Below are 19,910 nucleotides of genomic sequence, written 5' to 3'. Positions count from 1 at the left end.
GCTTTTCACTTCTGTAGGCTGAACAGCTAACTCCCATATCAGCCACAGCTTGTTATCAGTTATATGGATATTTCTTTCCCTAGGGAACACATCACATGGTGGTAGCATTCAACACGTAGGCCAGATGCTGTCAGTGATCCTAAAACTCAATTCTCAAAACAACCTAGTGGGTAGGTTACAATGGCCACTCCCATTTTCTCCGAAGATGCAACTGAGGTCAATTACCTTATACCATAGTAATGATGACTACTTTTGGGAAGAAGTTGCTTGTTCTAAACGTGTGAGTCTGGAGAGTGCTAAGATCTGGGATTTCAGAAAGGCTAGGGCAGTTGATTTCCTGGAAGTGTTCTTACAGACTAGAAAATTAGACCTCATTCTAATTTTCTGGTAAAGACATAGAATTTAATGAAGCAATAATCTAAACCCTCTGCCCTAAGATGGACACCTGGGGGCGGGGGGGAAGGTAAACCACACCCAGGCGTTTTTCTCACCTGTTAGCTGACAGTTTGTGCAAGGCTTGCCTTTGCTCTGACCATACACACAGCGTAAAGTGACTCCTAGGAGGGTACCATATTTTATCAGTTCACACTTGATGGAGGGGTTTTTAACTAAAGGGAGATTATTGAGAGAAAAAAAAAAAGCTTTAAACATGGAGTTTAAGATTGCGAAGGATAAGTAGGTGATGGTGGGACAGGAAATTCTCAGTACTGGTCAAACTATGGAAGCACAAGGGACTGTAGCATTCCAGTCAGGAGCCAGTCAGCCTGAATGGAATATAGCAGGGACGGCTGGGAGTATAGGTTCAAAAAGACCTTACATGCCAGCTAAGGAGTGATGAGGAGCCTGTAAAATAAAATCAGAGTAAAAATCAGGATCTGGGGGCTGGAGAGATGGCTCAGCGGTTAAGAGCACTGACTGCTCTTCCAGAGGTCCTGAGTTCAGTTCCCAGCAACCACATGGTGGCTCACAACCATCTGTAATGGGATCTGAGGACAGTGACAGTGTACTCACATATATAAAATAAATAAATCTTTAAAAAAAAATCAGGATCTGGAAGGAGAACAACTTCTATTTCTTCTTTTTTCTTTCTTTCTTTTTTTCTTTTTTGGTTTTTTTGAGACAGGGTTTCTCTGTGTATCCCTGGCTGTCCTGGAACTCACTCTGTGGACCAGGCTGGCCTCGAACTCAGAAATCCGCGTGCCTCTGCCTCCCAAGTAGGCGTGCGCCACCACCGCCCAGCACAACTTCTATTTCAATTGTATATGTACACGTACAGTCCATGTAAATGCAATTGAGGCTACTTAAACACTTATTTTTTTATGGGTATAGGGAGATATTTCAGTAGTTCAGCGTAGTTGTTAACACACACACACACACACACACACACACACACACACACACACACAGAATGCATGTTTGTGTACAAGCCCAAGATGTTAGAGATGGTGGCTCCTGCCCAAGAGCTGGAGTTACAAGCAGTTGTGAGCTGCCCAACATGGGTGCTGGGAGACAAACATGAGTCTTCTGCAGGAGCATAATGTACTGTTAACCACTGAGCCAAGTCTTCCGCCACAGTCAGGACTTCAAGTACGAATACGGCAAAATATTCATATCCAAATCATTATCTTTTTGACTGTCACTTGACCTCCCCCCTTGTTCTCTGATGTTAATTGTGTGTCCAGCAACAGTGATGGGGACATTACACTGGACCATTAGACAAAGTCCTCCATGCCCAGAGCTTACATTGCATGAACAAGGAGTACAAGAGACTCTTAGTAGTTAAAAGCACAAATCCAAGCAGTCTTAAGTACACAGAGTCAGGCAGCTAAGGCGGCTTTCTGGGATGCTGACGTTAGAATAGAGACTTAGATAGCGCTGACTAGGGAGAAGGTATGATCGTGCTGGAACCTGGGAGAGCATTCCAAGCAGTGAATCCACAGAGTGACGCTGCAGGGACAGTGACAAGAGGCCAGTGAAGATGATGTCCACAGAGCATGGGACAGGCACGTGGCCACTATATGGGGCTAGTATTTCTGTGTCTGACTCGCAGGTCAAGCTGGCTCATTTGAAAAACATTTAGAACAACAGCCATTGTAAGTATAGCTTTAGGGAAGAAATCCTGGTTGAGTTTACTTCACTGGGAGGCTGGAGAGATGGCTCAGTGCTAAAAAAACACTTGTTTTTTTTTTTTTTTGCAAAAGGCCTGTGTTGAGTTCCTAGTATCTGTGTGGTGGTTTATAAACACACCTAAGTCCAGTTTCAGCGTGCTTAGTACCTTCTTCTGACCTCCATGGGCATGAGGCACTCAAGTGATTCATGTATATACCATATAGGCGAGCTACTTATGCATATAAAATAGAAAGCCCTTTAACATTTTTAGAAATCCTACTTCACTGTATTCTTTTTTATTTTCAGAGTCTTGCTATGTAGTGCAGCCTTTAAAAAGAAAGTAATTTCTCAAACCTTAATATAACCTGTCTATCAGTCTGTCTCTTTCTTTTTTAGTTATCACTTCTCCTGATTTTTGTTGTTGTTTTGTTTTTGTTTTTTGGTTTTTTTTTTTTTTTTTTTTTTTTTTTTTTTTTGAGGTAGGATCTCATCATGCTGATTTTGAACTCGACAGAAACCAGCTGCCTCTACCTCCCAAGTGCTGAGGTTAAAGGTGCTCACTGTCACACTTTCTTAGTTCTGGCAACTCCTGAAGAAACAGCACTCATTTCAGGTGTACTGACAGCAGTCTGCAAGTGTGGGGGCTCACTGCTGATTTTAAGTTCCTTGGCAGCAGCGAATAGCTTTTCTCTGGTTGTTAGTAATTAAAACAAACAAGCTGAAAGACTTATATTATTCTGTCTTGCTGCCAAATTGGATATTGCTCAACTCAAAATTAAATGTACACACACCCATAAAACTAGCCAAACTGGCTATTACAACTACATTAAGTTCCTTGTGTTCATTCGCAGACTGCCTTTCATGGATTTATCCTGTTTGGCCTATACATCAAAGTAACAGTCATAAAGACTCCTAAAAAAATTTGGAGCATGTGAGGTGGAAACATTTTTAAGATTTTTTTGTTTTGTTTCCAGTTTCGTTGGAAGAAATACATAGTGTTGGTATTCTGCTAGAAAGCTTAAGGGACAGAGCATACATTTTGATTATAGTGTCCAAACTTGGTATTGGTAGATCTAAGTCACCTAAAGATGGCAGATATGATTCAGCCGGTGAATCTTGAGAATTGTGTCAGAATACCAGCCTTGATCTCCTTGGCGATTGATTCATTCTCTGTTGTGATTAACAACCTGAGAGGCAGCCATGCTGGCTATTAGTATAGACTTTAAGAAGTTTATTAGGTTCGTGGTTGTTTAGATATTTGCACTTGGGAAGGTGGGCCTCCTAAATCTTCTCTTCTTGTTTTCCACAGTTTTGCTTTAACTACGAGAATGAATTTATTAGGATGCCTACAGCATAGCGTTCCATCTTCTTTTGAGCAATCTCTGCCCAGGAGAATACAGTGACTGATAGGTTAGGAGATTGAGACACAAATGAATGGCAGAGCCTCACCAAGAAGACATACAGCTTCAGTTCATAGATCTTTGAAGAATATGTGGGGTAAAAATATTTAGCTTGTATTCACTGATCAAAGGGATGCCTCTGAAACCCCATCTCTCTCCGTCTCTCTCTTTTCTTCCCTTTCTCCTTCCTTTCAATCCCTTCCCCTTCCCGTTTCCCTTCCCTACCCTTTCTTTCTGTCCTTTCTTTCTTTCTTTTTTTTTTTTTTCTTTCTTTGGCAGGGTCTCATGTAGCTCAGGCTGGACTCAAACTCATCATGTAGACAAAGATGACTTTGAACTCTTGGTTTCCCTTACCTCCTGAGTGCTGGGGTTACAGACATGTAGTACTACGGCTACTTTTAGGTGATGATGAGAGAGTCAAATTGGAGTTTTTATGTAAGCTAGATACTGAGCTACATCGGAATCTAAAACACAGTTGTTTTCGAGGCAGGGTCTCCCGTAGTCCAGGCTGCCCTTAAACTTGCTATGTGGAAGACGATGCCCTCTACATTCTGATCCTCCTGCCTCCACCTCCCAGTTGCTGGGACCACAGGCTTGCACTCCCATAACCATCCTGAAACATTTTCATGTATGACATTTAGAAAAATTAAGACAGGAATTCAGATTTATTGTATGATTGTTTGTTTACACTAAGAGTGGACTGTGGGCTGCTTGGATGATAGCCTTCTTCATCTTTCTGCCCTGTTGTCTGCCCTGTTGGGTAAGTGGTAGAAGTGACCTGATGTTAAAAGCTACATTGCCCGGATCGCCATGTCCCTGACACAGCTGCTCCTACATACTTGTTAGATTATTTAAGCCTTAGAGAGATCTGCTAGGATCTCTTGCAGTGTATTCGGGGAGAAACTAAGACGTTGGTGGCCATGCTGGTGGTGGCCATCAGAGACTGAGCTGCTGAAGCAGTTAGAAACGTCTCTGTTCTAAATTGGTAGCAAAAATCACTATGCTAACAAGAACTGCCTTCCCCATGTACGGAAGACCCAGCAAAGAACTGGAAAATGATCCACAGAAACAGTGATGTGTCCTACAACTAACCATCTGGGTTCAGCAGTCGGAGAGAGAAGAGAAAGTTACGGTACAGGTAAAACATTGAGGAGTCGTTGCCTTATTTGCTCCTAAAGGGAGCAGCATTTAGGGAGAGCAGAGCAGAGAAAGTGCACAGTTACTGTCTCCAGAGGTGGTTAGTTTTATACCCAGAAGCCTCAGGGTAATGTCTTTCACCCCACCTTTTGTTGGGATTCCTGCTTGAATGTGCAGAGCAGAACAAAACCACAAAGGGAAAGGTCTGGGCTTGCCTCTGTAGAGGGAACTGCCCTCCCCACGCCCTCCCCTTGCTCCTCCCCCCCCCCCCCCTTGGTGCTTCAGAGGCACAGGGATGGAAAGTTTTGCCCACTTTGGCTTCCTTTACTTTTTCACGTGGGTGTGCATTGTGAGCCCAGCTCTGTCATGAGGAGTGCAGGTCGCCATACCTGCTGTTGAGTCTCAACATGGTGAGACATGCGCCCGTGGTTGTAGGCCCGTCCCAGGAAAACTTGTCCCACTGGATATGGAAATTGTTCAAGCAAAGTGGGAGGCCAGGTTGTCTCATTTTCATGCGGACACTTGGGTTGCTTTCCTGGTGGAGAGCTGACCACAAGGTAACCATTTGCATGTATCTCTCACCTGGAAGCTCTGAAGACCTTAGTCAAGAGCGTCGTCATTAAAGATCATATCTCTGTCAAAAAAAATGCCAAAACAAATAATAATAATAATAATAATAATAATAATAATAATAATAATAATAATAAAAACAATAACAAAAACCCACTGAGGGGAGAGGGAGGCAGGGTTAGGCTTTCCCAGCCCCGTCCTGTAGCCACCCACGCACGCCATTGCTCCATTAGAGATGACTCTCCAGCCTTTGAGACCAATTTTGTTCAGATTTTCTACTTTTTTCCTGAGGAGTGCTTCCTCTCTTTCCCTCTGCCCCTTCTCCACCCCAAGCCATATTTTTCTGATAGAAGGTCTCATTATGTAGCTCTGGTTGGGCTTGGTTTTGCTAGGTAGATGAGGCTAGCCTCAAACTGACATATTCACCTGCTGGGATTAAAAGTGTGTGCCACCTGGCCAGCCTCAGTCCCTTTTGTTCTCTATCAGGATGGTGGGCTGACCTGACCTTGATCCGTGGGTTTTGAAAAGCTTACTAACCCACAGCACTGGTGTGAGACAAACCTGCAGTAGGAAAAGGTAACCCGACTGTCCCCAAGCCCACATCCGCACCTGCCAATGGAAGGTGTTTTCCCTTAGTGTAATTACGTAAGGCTTAATGATGGGTAAACGGCAATGTTAAGAGATTTAATTTGGCTAAACATTATACAGCATGTCTGCTTAATCGGAGGGGTTTATCTGATCTCTCTGTTTTCTCTTTCTTTTCCTTGTGCTACAAAATTTCCAAGAACAGGTAGCTGTGTTCTCATCTGCTGATTTCCTTGTTCTGGGCCCATAGAACATTGTGAGACCAGCATTCTTTGTGATACTTTGGTAACTTCCACTTCAGGGGAAACGAAGAGGAACCAGATGCATGCAAATATAAAACCAAACCAGACATTCACAGGGCTGACTTCACACCTGCCCTCTCCATGGAAGCAGCCTTCTAGATCTTGGTTTGTTCTTTCCCAGCACGTAGCAGAGGGCTCATTACAGGTCTTTGGTTTTGAGAGCTTCTACTTAGACCAGAAGACAAATGGCCTAATGTCTCTTTCCCCCTTGGACCTCCTAGGCCTTTGGGAATCCATTATTGATTTTGAAATGTATATGGGACACAACTATAGCATATGTAATGCCTTTAAGTCTTATCAAAGAGTATGGCGTGGTCAGCAAAGAAATTGTCCTCATTTCTAGGCTCCCAGGATGATTTTTAGTTTGTATGACAGAATCTCCCTCCTCACCTCTTCATGCTAACTCGGTGGCAGCCAGCATCTTGTGTTCTGTTTCTGCATCTTACGACTTTTATCTACAGACACGCTCATAATGCTGCCCCATAAACAGAATAGGCTTAGAGGGAAGAAAATTGTTTTGTGGAAGTCATTATTTTGTGCGATGATGAATGAATTCTCTTAAGAGTGTATGTTCCTGGTTGAGAACGACAGTTACGCTCATTTTATGCTTTCTGCGTGTTGCCTATTTTCTCTATTCAAAAAAAAAAAAAAAAAAAAAGAAAGAAAAGGAAAAAGAAGAAGCCTCTCTCCAGAAGCCCATCTGTTGTTACCTTTCACGGGAATTACATGCACTAGAAAATACAGCTAACCGCATTTCTCCCACCTTTGGACTGATACCAGTCATAAAACCCCATCTTGTATAGACAATCTGTTAAAATAAGTTACTAACCAACCCACACGGGTGTAAAGGTCACTGTGAGTGTGAGTGGGCTCCTGTTTTGCTGTGGTTATAACGAAACCCAACGTGGATGAACTGGGGTTTTATAGTCCTTGCACTACATTATATGACTGTGTGACTGCTACCGGCAGGATCCCGTTTCCTGCTTTGGAACTCTCTTGAGACGCGTGAGCACTTGTCACGTTCTCATTTTGCTGAGAACCTCAGAGTTTGCAGACAGGTTGCTTCACCTCATTTTAAACACATCCTCTCTCCCGAGGTGAGACTAGATGAGCCAAGAAAGGGAAGACAAAGGTGACCGACCTTGAGATGGGAAAGGGCATGAGGTAACCTCGAAAAAACTGGGTTTCTGGAAAACCTGAGAAAAATGTCATCCACTGCCAGGAAAGGCAAGCATGTTGAAAGGCAGAGCAAGTGGGCATAAGGGCATCGGCTGCTCTCTTCTGTCATTTTCTGGGCACCATTCATGCACCATGCCTGTTGTTATGGTCTTCACAGACATCCCTTTTAACCCTTGATTGTCTTGATAAAACAACAAGACCTTGGCATGAGCAAAGCCCATGACTCACTCAAAATCAAACAGGAAGGAATTAGCTGATATAGAATTCTAGTTGAGTGACATTTGACTATTAGGACAGCTTGTGCCTGAAGTTACCTTTTCTATCCCTGCTTCCTGAAGTGTTATGTCATAACAACAGGCAACTAGGGGTACCTGCTTGGGTTTAGCTTGCGTTTTCAGTGAGGTTAAGACTGCTGAATGCTTCCATGTTCTCTGTGGACACAATCAAGCCAAAGAGCTGCCGTTCTTACCTAGAGAGAGAGAAAATGTGTGCATGCTCCTCTGGCCTCTCTCTGATGCTGAGCAAAGGTGACTCATCACTTTTGTTGATGTCAGAGCTGATTTCTTCCCATTTACAGAAACACCCATTATTCATTCTCATAATCTACTCTTTATTTAAATGCATGTACTTTTTTTCTTTTAATTACATCTTGTGTGTGTAGGTGGACTTGCCACTGCACACACATGGAAGTCAGAGTGGATTCTCTCCTTCTGTCTTGTGGGTCCTGGGGATTGAACTCAGGTCCTCTGGCTTAGCAGCAAGCATCTTTGCTGTTTGATCTGTCTTACAGGGCTCCTGTCTACTCTGTTTAAAAGGATCCACAGTCTTCCTGGTATTTGAAATAAGACTCCATTCACACTTCTTCACCTGGCAGTAGGATGCTCCTTTTCTCCTTCAGTCTTACACCAGAAGACAAAGGATTCTTTCAGAACATGTGAAACTGCTTTAGCCGTTTATCATCGTTCTTCTATTTAAACAGATTTCCAACACTATTTTGTCTGAGATGTAGTCTCACTTTCCTGGAGTCCTTTGGGCTATATGACTTTGGACTTCTCAGTCAAGTCTGATTGGAAAGAAATCATCGTTTTCTAATTAGAAATTGGTAGCAAGTGGCTAGGGGAGACAGCTCAGTTTGCAAGGTGCTCGATTCCCACGTGTGATGCGTCCTCCTCTTATCCTCAGTGATAATGAGACGGAAAGCAGATAGCGGGGGAATCCCTGGGAACTAAGAGACGTGGGCTATGTGACAGAATTCTGTCTCCTGACGACTGACACCCAAGGCTGTCATAGAACTTCCTCACATGCCGTCCCTTCTCCTTGGAAACACGAGTAGATGAACGCAGGAGCTCCTCGCCCCTGAAAAATTGTACCTGTAGGAGCAGATAGTTTAGCTGGGGAATCATGTGAAGCCTTATGCTCCTAGTTACTGAACATGGAGGAACAGAATGATCGCAAATAGGAGTGTGTTTTGGCAGGGGTGGGGCAGCAGGGTGGCTCATCACTACAACATGGAAGAGCTGGAGTGAGTGGATTAATCAAGGGCTGAACTAGATCTTGACGGAAGCAGTGTATTTGGTGAGGTAAAATCAGGGTGAGGAAGAAATTACAATATGTCAAATAGAATATAAGGTGTTGGGGGCGGGGAGAGTCAGAAAACAGGACTGAATCTCGCATGTGGAAGGTGCAAGGTGCGAGGACGGTCCTGTACAATGTAGTATGAATTATAACATCACTGACTACCTACTGTGTGCCAGGAACATTCCCCACCTCCCTGAAACTGCCTCCAGTTGGGAAAACCAAAAGTGTCTCCAGATTTTGCCCAATAGCTCCCTGAGTGATGGGCCAATATCATCTCCAGTTGAGACCCACAGCTTCAGAGTAGATAGAATGACCTCCTACCAGGTGCGGTTGCTCTTCCTGGAAACTTGTTTGGTCAAGGTCAAGATTTACGAGCCGAGAAAAGGCGTGGGACTTGAGAAAGGACACAGATATGCCTTTGCTTTGAATCTTCTCCCTAAGGCCTAGTTCCCCAAACCTAGAGAACAGTTGATAAACGTTGAATAGATGGAATTCCCCCCCCCCCCCAGAGTCTCAGTCTGCCTCTTGTCCTCAGAGAAGACCTCACATGGAGCAGTGGGTAGTTACTTGTAGCTCTACACTTTCACTGCCTTACTGTGTTCTATTTGAGAGTCACTTGAATAGTGCAGAGGTAACCAAGGAAACCGGTATGATCACATGAGCAGACATATGGGGAAAGAAGAGAGCAGCTAATGTTACAAGGGCTGTTTATCAGGCTTATTACAAGAGAGTAGGGTTTGGAAGAGTGTATAGAGGAAGGCTCAGAGCCTCCCTTGTACTGGATATTATCCATAGCATCCATCCTTGCTAATTATTAGGCTAACAGTCTCTTGTCTTTGACTGTTGTATTTTGCCCTACCCAGGGGCAGGGCTATTCTGTATCTAGGAGGCAGGTCAAGGTGGCTGAGTCCTGACTCAGAGAAGCTCTGACTTTTTTTTTTTAACTCATTAATTTGGAATAGGGTCTTCTTTCGTAGCCTCAAACTTGAAACCCTCCTGCCCCGAGTTCTCCAGGGCTAGGATTACAAGCGCTGGCCACTATGTCATGCTGAACTCCTGGTTTTTCAGTGAAGGACGCTGCTAATGGGGAGTGATGGTGAGAGCTTTGAGTGGCAAGTGTGTAGGTGACCATTCTCCTTCTGACCATATGAAGACAAAGTAATAGATAAAATCAAGCGGCCTTAATTTCTCTCTTCTGAGGGTGCTTTTATTTCTTTTGTCTTTTGATTTTTTCCTTTGTAAGCAGCACGTTATATTGTATTAAACACATTCCCTATGATTAATGACGTTATATTGTAGTTAACATATTCCCTATGATTAATGACGAGACTTAAAAAAATTCTAGCCTGAGGATTTGAGGGAAGTTTGTTTTGAAAGCTTTTTTGGAAAAGATCTTGAATGCAGTGTCCTCCATGGCAAGCAGCTCTCATTGAGCTCTCTGAGGCAGGCCAGGGGAAGCTCTTCCCTCACCTCTCCTGGGATGGATACTCCACCAGCATCTTCTGCCTTTCAGACTCAAGAGCTTAGCTGAAATCTCCACGTGGCTATCAGTGACATCTCAGACATATTTCAAAACAAGTGATGACTCCCCTCCCCTCCAAACCCATATCTGCGTTCTCACCTGTTCTTTCAAAGGCAGTTCCCCCCTTCGAAGGCTAAGGTCAAACCCCCATCTTTGACTACATTCTTTCTCCTTCACCCTGTCACCTTACCCTAGCCAACCAAACTTACTTCAAAAGTATTGTTAGAATCTAAATATTCTTCACCAGCTGTGTTTCTACCATGTGGATTTGAGTTACAAAACAAACGAGCAACAACAACAAAAACCAAACAAAACCCCTAAACAAACAAAAAAACCAAACCCTCTATACAGTAGCAAGATAACACTTGAAAGTGATAACTTAGACCTTGCTACTCCTTTGCTTCAAACTTCTCCAAATCCTCTTATCTAATAGTAATGACCAAGTTCCTTATGCATGCTCCTCCTGCCTTCCATCCTGATCTCCTACTCTCTGCCACTACACCACCCTCTCTACTTGCTGCCCCTATGCTCAAGAGACATGATCTGCTTATTCTTGAGGACTGGATGGCTTTCTTCAGATAGCTTGGGGATTTTATTAGTCTTTCCTTACATATAACACTCACCCCAGATTAACCCTATCTTGATGACGCTACTTTATTCTGTATTTTCTGCTCTTGATTTTTTCCTTTAATAATTAAAAAAAATGCTATACATTGGCTTCCACTACTGTCTAATTTGTTTATTTATTATGTCTGTCTTCTGTCTTGCTTCCTAAACTGGAAGCCTCCAAGGACAGGAATCATTACTTATCTAAACCTCCTTAGTTTTGGACAGTATGTGGTTGAATCCATACCTTTTCAGAGCATGTGTGGATTCATTTCTTTTTATTTGGTCTGTCTTCTTGCCCAGAAATAGTAAACAGAAGTTTCTACACTGTAGTGACTAGTACCAGACTATATCTGAAAGTGTGACCATGAAATTCAAGACCTACAAGAGTTCCTTTGCCTTTCAACCAACTTCATAAGATTAGTATGTGAATTAAGGTAATAATGTAATTATAGACCCTAAGGAGGCATCTAGGGCTCCAAGGTTAAAAAGTATGTTATATTTTTATGGGCCTCTCCTCTCTTGTAATCTGCTCTGTGACCAGGGCAGAGTAAGGAGCAAAGGAAGTATTTTTGATAGTAAATACATGAATGAACGGATGGATTTTAATTTGATTCACCCAAACATTGGCTTACATTTTTAGCCCAATATGTTTTATTTAGATTACAATTTTATCTAATTTTTAAAAACTGCATGTATATGCGTGTGTCTCTGCATGGGTATGCGCATGTGTGTACAATGTCGATGGGGGCCAGGAGAGGGCGTCAGATGCCTGGAGCTGGAGATACAGGCCCTTGAGTGCTGGAAACCAAGCTCAGACCCTCAGGGAGAACAATAAACACTTAACTGGCCAGCCATCTCTCCAGCCCTCTACCACGTTTGTTTCTTTGTAAACATTTTATCCATTAGGTTCCAATCGCCACCTTTCTTCCTTCTAAAAATGGATTTCTAAGTTGAGGGCAACGCGACAGGGTTCATCTAAGAGTTCACAGACCATGCACTTTCATTTTATTACATGCGTATTGAGATTGTGTTAGAATGACATGGTATCCCATTAAACTTCCATGAATTAGAATGGTCAGAGTCATTTATTAATTTCTCAGCGGTTCTTAACACAGCATGCTGCCTCAAGGTACAGGGAGCATAAGTATATAACAAAGGCTGCAAAGGTGATGAGGCTTTTCAACGGCCTCTATCTTGTTGTTATCTGCCTGCATTAACACAATTTAAAGTTTTCTAATGTGCCTGACTTCAATCGTACCCTTTTTATCATACTGGCTTATTTTACCTGCTGTGTTTGTATTTATATCCTAGACACACACACACACACGCACACACACACATATATTTGATTTTTAAGGTTTATTTAATATTTTAAAAAATATGTGTATACTGTGTGTCTGTGTACCTGTGAGTTCAGGCGCTTTCAGAGGCCAGAAGTATTTGATCCTCTCAAACTAGAACCACAGGCAGTTGTGAGCCACTAATGTGGTTGCTGGGAACTGAACTCGGGTCCTCTGGAAGAGCAGTGCATGCTCTTAACTTCTAAGCCATCTGTTTAGCTCATCATTAATACACTTGAAATACCCACTTACAAGGTCTCTTTATAGCAAGTGTAACACACTCTCTGAAGTAAGCCTCACAGATTTAAAAAGCTATAGAGACAAGAGCTCAGAAGAAAACCCTCAGCTATTTTGACTTGCTTCTACCTGCCAGTGAAGTATAATCCAGCTTCTAATTTCACCACGACTGACTTCATGAAACCATGCTCCCTTGGCCCACAACCTGCTCCCGACTCTGCTCCTTCAGATAGGCCCTGCTGCTCCATGTCTGCAGCCGTCTACACTGCTGACTTTCTCCTTCGAGTTGGGACTTGTGACAGCTGTCATCTTTTTGCTTCCCTGGCCGTGCTAGCATCAGCACTAGTGTTTATTATTCTAAAGTGTGCTTTTGGCTCTCTTCTTGCTTTGTGTACTTTTGCCAGAAGCTAAGTTCATGCTTCAAGATCAATATAGACCATTTTATATTGAGCCTCTGTTTTCTGATCCATATTTCCAACAGTATCCAGCCATGGATCAAGGGGACATCTTTGAGTGCCCCTGTCCTAATCTTTTCTTTTCTTTTCTTTTCTTTTCTTTTCTTTCTTTCTTTCTTTCTTTCTTTCTTTCTTTCTTTCTTTCTTTCTTTTTTCAAGACAGGGTTTCTCTGTATAGCCTTGGCTGTCCTGGAACTCACTCGGTAGACCAGGCTGGCCTCGAACTCAGAAATCCGCCTGCCTCTGCCTCCCAAGTGCTGGGATTAAAGGTGTGCGCCACCACCGCCTGGCTTAATCTTTCCTTTCTAAAGCAACTATCTGTGCTTGCTGCATCTTCTAAAACATTAAGTCTCTGGTGTTTAGAACAGCCAGTGGCTTTTGGCTGTCTTTCCATGGGGGGGGGGGGGGGAGAGGGCATCTGAACACCTCAGAAGTTGATGGTAAAGTCTTGGCAGAAACTAACTAAAGGGCAGTATCTGATAGATTAGGCTTGAGTTCACACCAATCCTCCTGCTTCAGCTTTCTTTAGTTGGGGATTGCACATGTACACTATTATGCTTGGCCGTTGGACATTTAATAAAATGTGTTTTCATTATAATCATATCCCAAGATGTGGACACATGCTGATCTTCCATTGGTTTTTATGTATCTTTGTGTGAACCTTTTCTGAACTTTGGGACATAGCTTTCCCCACCTCAGAGCTCAGGTAGGAGGAAGAGATGGGCCAGAAAGAGAACAGCCAGTCAAGTGTCACTGTAATGAGGATGAAGGCAGGTGGTACAGTGTAGCTTCGCTGGCTTCTGCTTTGTGTTACTACAAGGTAAATGTAAGTGACTCAGTCTAACACCAAAGTGCTGTTACATTTCTGCTTGATAATTTGATAAGTGAGCCAGACTTTATTTAGTGTGACAAGGTTGTTTTCTTTCTCTTCTCCTCTTCTTTCTCCTCCTTTTCCTCATTATCATTTTCTGTGCTGAGGGGTGAACCCAGAACCTTGTGGATGCTAGCCAAGCCCTTGACCACTGGACTGCATCCCAAGCGCCATCTGGGAACTTCTGATATTGTCTAAAATCTAGTCCAGCCCAGAATTCTCCTATGTTACACATTTTGTAGAAATGGCTTCAGTTCTCACAATACTGTTTTGGGTCACTTAATTTTGAGTGATTTAATATAGGAAGAATGCAATGTCTCCCCAAATTTATGCACTGTTGAGGAAAGAGTCCTCTATATCGGACAGTTTGTTATTCACTGTGCACAGACTTCCTGATACTTTTTGGCATGTACAAAATGACAGAGAGAGAGAGAGAGAGAGAGAGAGAGAGAGAGAGAGAGAGAGAGAGAACATTATCTCCTTTTCCATTTCCACCTGTGGGGTTAGCTTTTATATCTTCACTTTGTATGAAGGTGTCCTCGTGTTGAGTAACCTAATGTAAGGCTGGCTGCTTGGTGCTTTGTTACCCAATAGCAGTAGATATGCAGGTCTGGCAGGAGGAATTGGCCACTTGAGCGAAAGCAGTTGCTCAAACACTAGGCAGTTTGCTTATTCTGTTCTTAAGTATTACACATCCCAGTCTCCACAGATCTCACCCCTCTAGAGAGCCCAAAACCACAAGCACACGTGTTTTAAATCTCCTCATGAAGTTGGAACATGTCTTCACAGCATTTAGAGCACGGATGATCCCACTTGAGGTAACACACAGGTTGGAAGGTATGCATGTACAACGTTGTCTCAAGTCCTTCTGGAGTAAGGAAAGCAGGCATGTGTTAGCCAAAGAGAGGATATTGTGAAAACTCTATTTAAAGTTTAAACCACGCATATACCATGATGCCAAACAGTAGCTTAGTTTATGGCTTGTAGCCAATAGTTAGTTGAACACATTTTTTGTTTTTGTTTTTTGGTTTTTTTTGTTTTGTTTGTTTTTTTGTTTTTTTGTTTTTAGAGACAGATTTCTCTGTGTAGCCCGGGCTGTCCTGGAACTCACTCTGTAGACCATGCTGGCCTCGAACTCAGAAATCCACCTGCCTCTGCCTCCCAAGTGCTGGGATTAAAGGCGTGCGCCACCACCACCTGGCTGAACACATGTTTTAATAGTAGAAACTACATTTTATTTACTTAGGCAAATGTATATGAATGAATGTTCCTGAAGGATGTTATTATCCAATGCTAAGTATGAATACATTTAATAAAGTCCAGATATGCATTATACTCCAAGATAGAATTGAGAGCCTTTTGCACACTGTACGACTGTCTCAGGGCAGCCTCTACACATATAGACAACAGGAAACACAGTTTCCTACTGGAGGCATAATCTGGAGGGTGTCCTACCTGCCAGGTGCTGATCTTGTTTCTTTGTAGTGGAACTTAAAACAAACAAGCAAACAAACAGCCCTGCTTCATTTAGTGTACTCATGATATAGATTATCATCTGTCTTTCCATGAGAAAGATGAGGCACATGGATTCTTAGAATACTGCCTGAGGGTCATGCTGTTACTTAGATACACAGCCAAGAGTTATCCTTATAAGGAGTTTGTTTCAGAGATAAATCAATGCCATAAAAAACTAGGAGAGAAGCTGGGCAGTGGTGGCTCACTCCCTGAGGCAGAGGCAGGTAGATCTCTGTGAATTCAAGGCCAGCCTGGTCTACAGAGTGGGTTCCAGGGCAGCCTGGGCTACGCAGAGAAACCTTGAAAAGCAAAAAGCAAAATGAAACAAAAAACAAAACAAAGAAAATCACCCCTCCCCCAAAAAACCCTAGGAGATTGAAACATCATTAATGACAGGGTTGAGTATTTCCTCCTGGAATATCAGCTCATGGGTGGTTTCTAGTTGTAGATTATATCTGAAATTGCCAGTTAACACCATCCATAGTTACCATGAGGACTGTCGCAAGTTCATTTGTCCTTTTATAGATCTTGTTATAAATGTCAAAATAATAGACTGATTCGCTTACACTCTCTTTCCATTGTTTGGCTTTTTGTGATAGCATCATATTCCGCAGCTCAGGCTTGTATGCAAGTCAGCCTGTAGCTCAGGTTACCCCCAAATAGTAAACCTCCTGCCTCAGCTTCCAACTTGCTCAGAGCTTCTCTTTGATATTTGTGATCGTGTATATTTTTTGTTCTTTTGGAATAAAAAGATATAATATGGCTGTGCTTTAGTCCAGTTGGTAGAGGGATTTCCTAGCATTGCACACAGCCATGAATTTGGTCCCCAGGGTTGAATGAAGTAGGAATCGAAACATGTGGGAGGTGGAGCATGTGGGAGGTGGAGCATGTGGGAGGTGGAGGCAGGAGGATCAAAGTCCTTCTCATCTACACACACACACACACACACACACACACACACACACACACACACACACACATGTAAGATCAGACTTAGCGGCGGTGGCGCAGCAGCTAAGGCGCTCACCTGCAGAGGGTGGGGGCCCTCTGTCGGACTCTCTCTATTGGCGCATTCGAATCCTGCTCAGTCCCGTTTGTTCCCGCCCGAGTCTCATGGGGGGGTGGGGTTGGGGGGAGGGGGAGCCGGGCGGTGGTGGCGCACACTTTTAATCCCAGCACTTGGGAGGCAGAGACAGGCAGATTTCTGAGTTCGAGGCCAGCCTGAGTGAGTTCCAGGACAGCCAGGGCTACACAGAGAAACCCTGTCTTGAAAAAACAAAAAACAAAACAAAACAAAACAAAAAGATCAGACTTAGCTACATGAGACTCCATCTTAGCTTCTTTTGTTCCCCAAAGATATAATAAAGCTCCCCCAAAATATTTGTGTTTAAGGGGAATAATGACAATTGCATTTGGAGTATGACAAACGTATGTTATTGCACTATATAGAGTATCCTACCCCCATACGTTCTTCTATTAAAGTACAAGGTGCTGGTTCGATTGCACTGTCGACCAACAGGCAGAGGTCTTGCGATCTGACTCACCACTGGAGAATGCTTCAGAGCACAACTCTTGATAGTAATGAATATTAATGGCCTTGAAAGGAAATGTCACAAGTTTCACAGTTACAGACCTCTTAGCTGAGGCTCGTACTTTCATGCATCCTTAAGAAAGATAGACTTAATCCATGAATAAATAACTCAGTCATTGAGATGACAGAGAAGGTGAGGTCACATACAGGCCAGTCAATTTTACTCTATGACTGGACCACACCCATGACCAGACTAGCCAGAAAGGTGACCGTAGATAGTGACTAGTGGAAAATCCACACACCACTAGAAAAATGCATTTTAACACACAGCTACACACAAAGCTTCATGGGCATTGTTCTAAGTTCAGCCTATACCATTTCAACACATGGCACTATTAATATTGACAAACATAATTGAGAATTGTTCTAAAATCAGCCTCACCCTCATTTTAGACAAAACTGGTTAGTCTTATGTATAGAGGCCAAATTGTGTGTGTGTATGTGTGTGTGCGCGCACACACACACATCCACACATGCTTCTGTCTGTCTGTGTACACATGTGTAGTTCTCAGAGTCTTTTATCAATAGTATCAGCAAACAGAAAAAAATAAGGATTGTATCCAATAATTGCAGGTTGGGCTGATGGACTATTGCTGGGGGTTAAATTAGGTCCTTCAAAAAGATGTGATTAATTTCATGATTAATTTCAAACTTCTGATACCCATGGAAGTGACCTGATGTGGAAATGGACCTTGGAGAAATAGTCAAAGATGATGAGGTCACACTGGAATAGTGTGAGTCCTAAATGCAATGTGCTTGGTTGCTCTGATGTGGAGAACACACAGAGAAGAGATAACACACAGAGAGGGGAAAGCACCCTCCCAAACACACACATACATACACATAGACGATACAGAGAGACAGAGAGAGAGAGAGAGAGAGAGAGAGAGAGAGAGAGAGAGAGAGAGAGACATACACACACACACACACACACACACAGAGAGAGAGAGAGAGAGAGAGAGAGAGAGAGAGAGAGAGAAGAAAACCATGAGAAAGACATGGAAGGCATCCCTATTGCAACATGATTGTCCAGCTATGTATAAGCCAAAGAACAACAGATTTCTGGCAAACCCTGGAATTAAGGAAGAGGCAAGAAAGCATTCTCGCCAGGAACCTTCAGAGAGGACATGACTTGAGATTTCCAGCCTTCAGAACTGTGAGTGCATTCATTTCTGTTGCTGACTTTGTTCTGGCTGCCCTAGGAAACAACTACAAATCCATTTCAGTGACATGTGGATGGAAGCAGGACAACGGGAATGTCTCAGGATGAAACCTGAAATGTCAGCTGCTCTGAATATTCTAACACGTTCAGTCTTCTGGGATAGCAGAAGTCTATTCCAAGCCTGGCCCTTACTACCCATATAACGGAGCCAGTTTGTATTCTCCCTGAGTTTGGATGAGGGGTCTGCCTGACATGTTCTGATGAACTTTGTGAAAGAGAGGTAGACCAATTTGAGCGCTGTTCTGACCTTTCACTTCTCCTATGGACCACATCTGTAAATGCTATTACACTGGAGAGAGGCAAAACCAATAATGTTCTCTGTAGGGAGTAGTGCCCACTAGTTATTCCAGGATGGATGAATGAGTCTTTACTGCTGTACCTTTCTTGGTAGGCTTTCATAGATAAGGGCTTGGCCCTAGCTAGCCAAAGAGGGTCCCTAAAAGTAGAGTAGACTACTGTAATCTGTTGGCTGATCATAGCCCTGTATCTGGGTATCAAACCTTCTTTGAAGAGAGGTGCTTGTCTTTGCTTACAGGGGGTATGACTTGGGCTCTGAAGCATTTGGAAGGATGTTGATGAGATCTTGATATTAGAAATAGTAGGGAACTCATGAAGGAATATTCTAGATGAAAAGTATGGTCAGTTGGTAGATGGATGGTCATGTTGTACACAGGAGACAAAAATATAGTCTTTCCCTAGAACTTTTTCTTTGATGTGCACCATCTGATTTCCTTGGAGTATGGATGTGGACAGACAAAGAAAGCATTGAACAATTCAAAGTTAGTTATAAACTGGGACATCAGATTAGAGACCAGGTGAACGGATTTGGAAAGATAGAAGATCTCTGCTAAAACAAAGAAAGATAGATAGGCATAGAGAGATAAAACAACGCAAATGTAGAAATGTCCATCAAAGGATGCTGTGGTTAGGACAGAGGAGGAAAGCATGCTGCATTCTTTGCAACGTTGAGCCTTGAGGAATGCCTTACTCTGCTTCCTGTAAGCACAATAAGGTCCTGAAGTGGTGTTTTGTTAGGAATAGAAGTTTATTTAGGGACTAAGAACTCACACCCATGGTGCTAGCACTCGATTGCCAACTATAAAGTTTTTTTTTTTTTTTTTTTTTTCTGCATTATAATGTGGGAGGCACAGTGTAGGGCAGAGCCAAAGTGTTAGTTCAAGCACCTTCTTCCCCCTTCTCCTTCCCTTCTTCCTTCTCCATCTCTTCCTCCTTCTCCTCTTCTTTTCTCTCTCCCTCCCTCCTTCCTTTCTCCTGTTCCTTGCTTCCTCCCCCTCTTCCTCTTTCCTCCTCCTTCTCCTCTTCCTTCTCTTTCTTTGACAGTCTTCATTATATAGCCCACACTGAACTCAAACTCAGAGTCTTCTTGCTTTCATCTTCTGAGAGCTAGGATTAAAGAGGTGTACCCCCATAAAGAGCTCTTTGTCATTTCGTAAGACCATTAAATGTCTTTTGGGGGGCCTGTGGTGGTTTGAATAAAAATGGTTCACTTAGGCTTGTATATTTGAATGCTTGGGCATTCTGGAGTGATCCTGCTTGGGACTGATTCGGAGGTGTGGCCTCGTTGGAGGAAGTGTGTCACAGAGGTTGGGCTTTGAGGTTTCAAAAGTCCATCCCAAGCTAAGAGTCTCTCTCTGATGCCTAAGATGTAGAATGTCTGCACTACTCTG

Source organism: Arvicanthis niloticus, chromosome 3, assembly GCF_011762505.2.
Source record: "Arvicanthis niloticus isolate mArvNil1 chromosome 3, mArvNil1.pat.X, whole genome shotgun sequence".
Taxonomy (NCBI): domain Eukaryota; kingdom Metazoa; phylum Chordata; class Mammalia; order Rodentia; family Muridae; genus Arvicanthis; species Arvicanthis niloticus.
Note: the sequence above shows the minus strand (reverse complement) of the source record.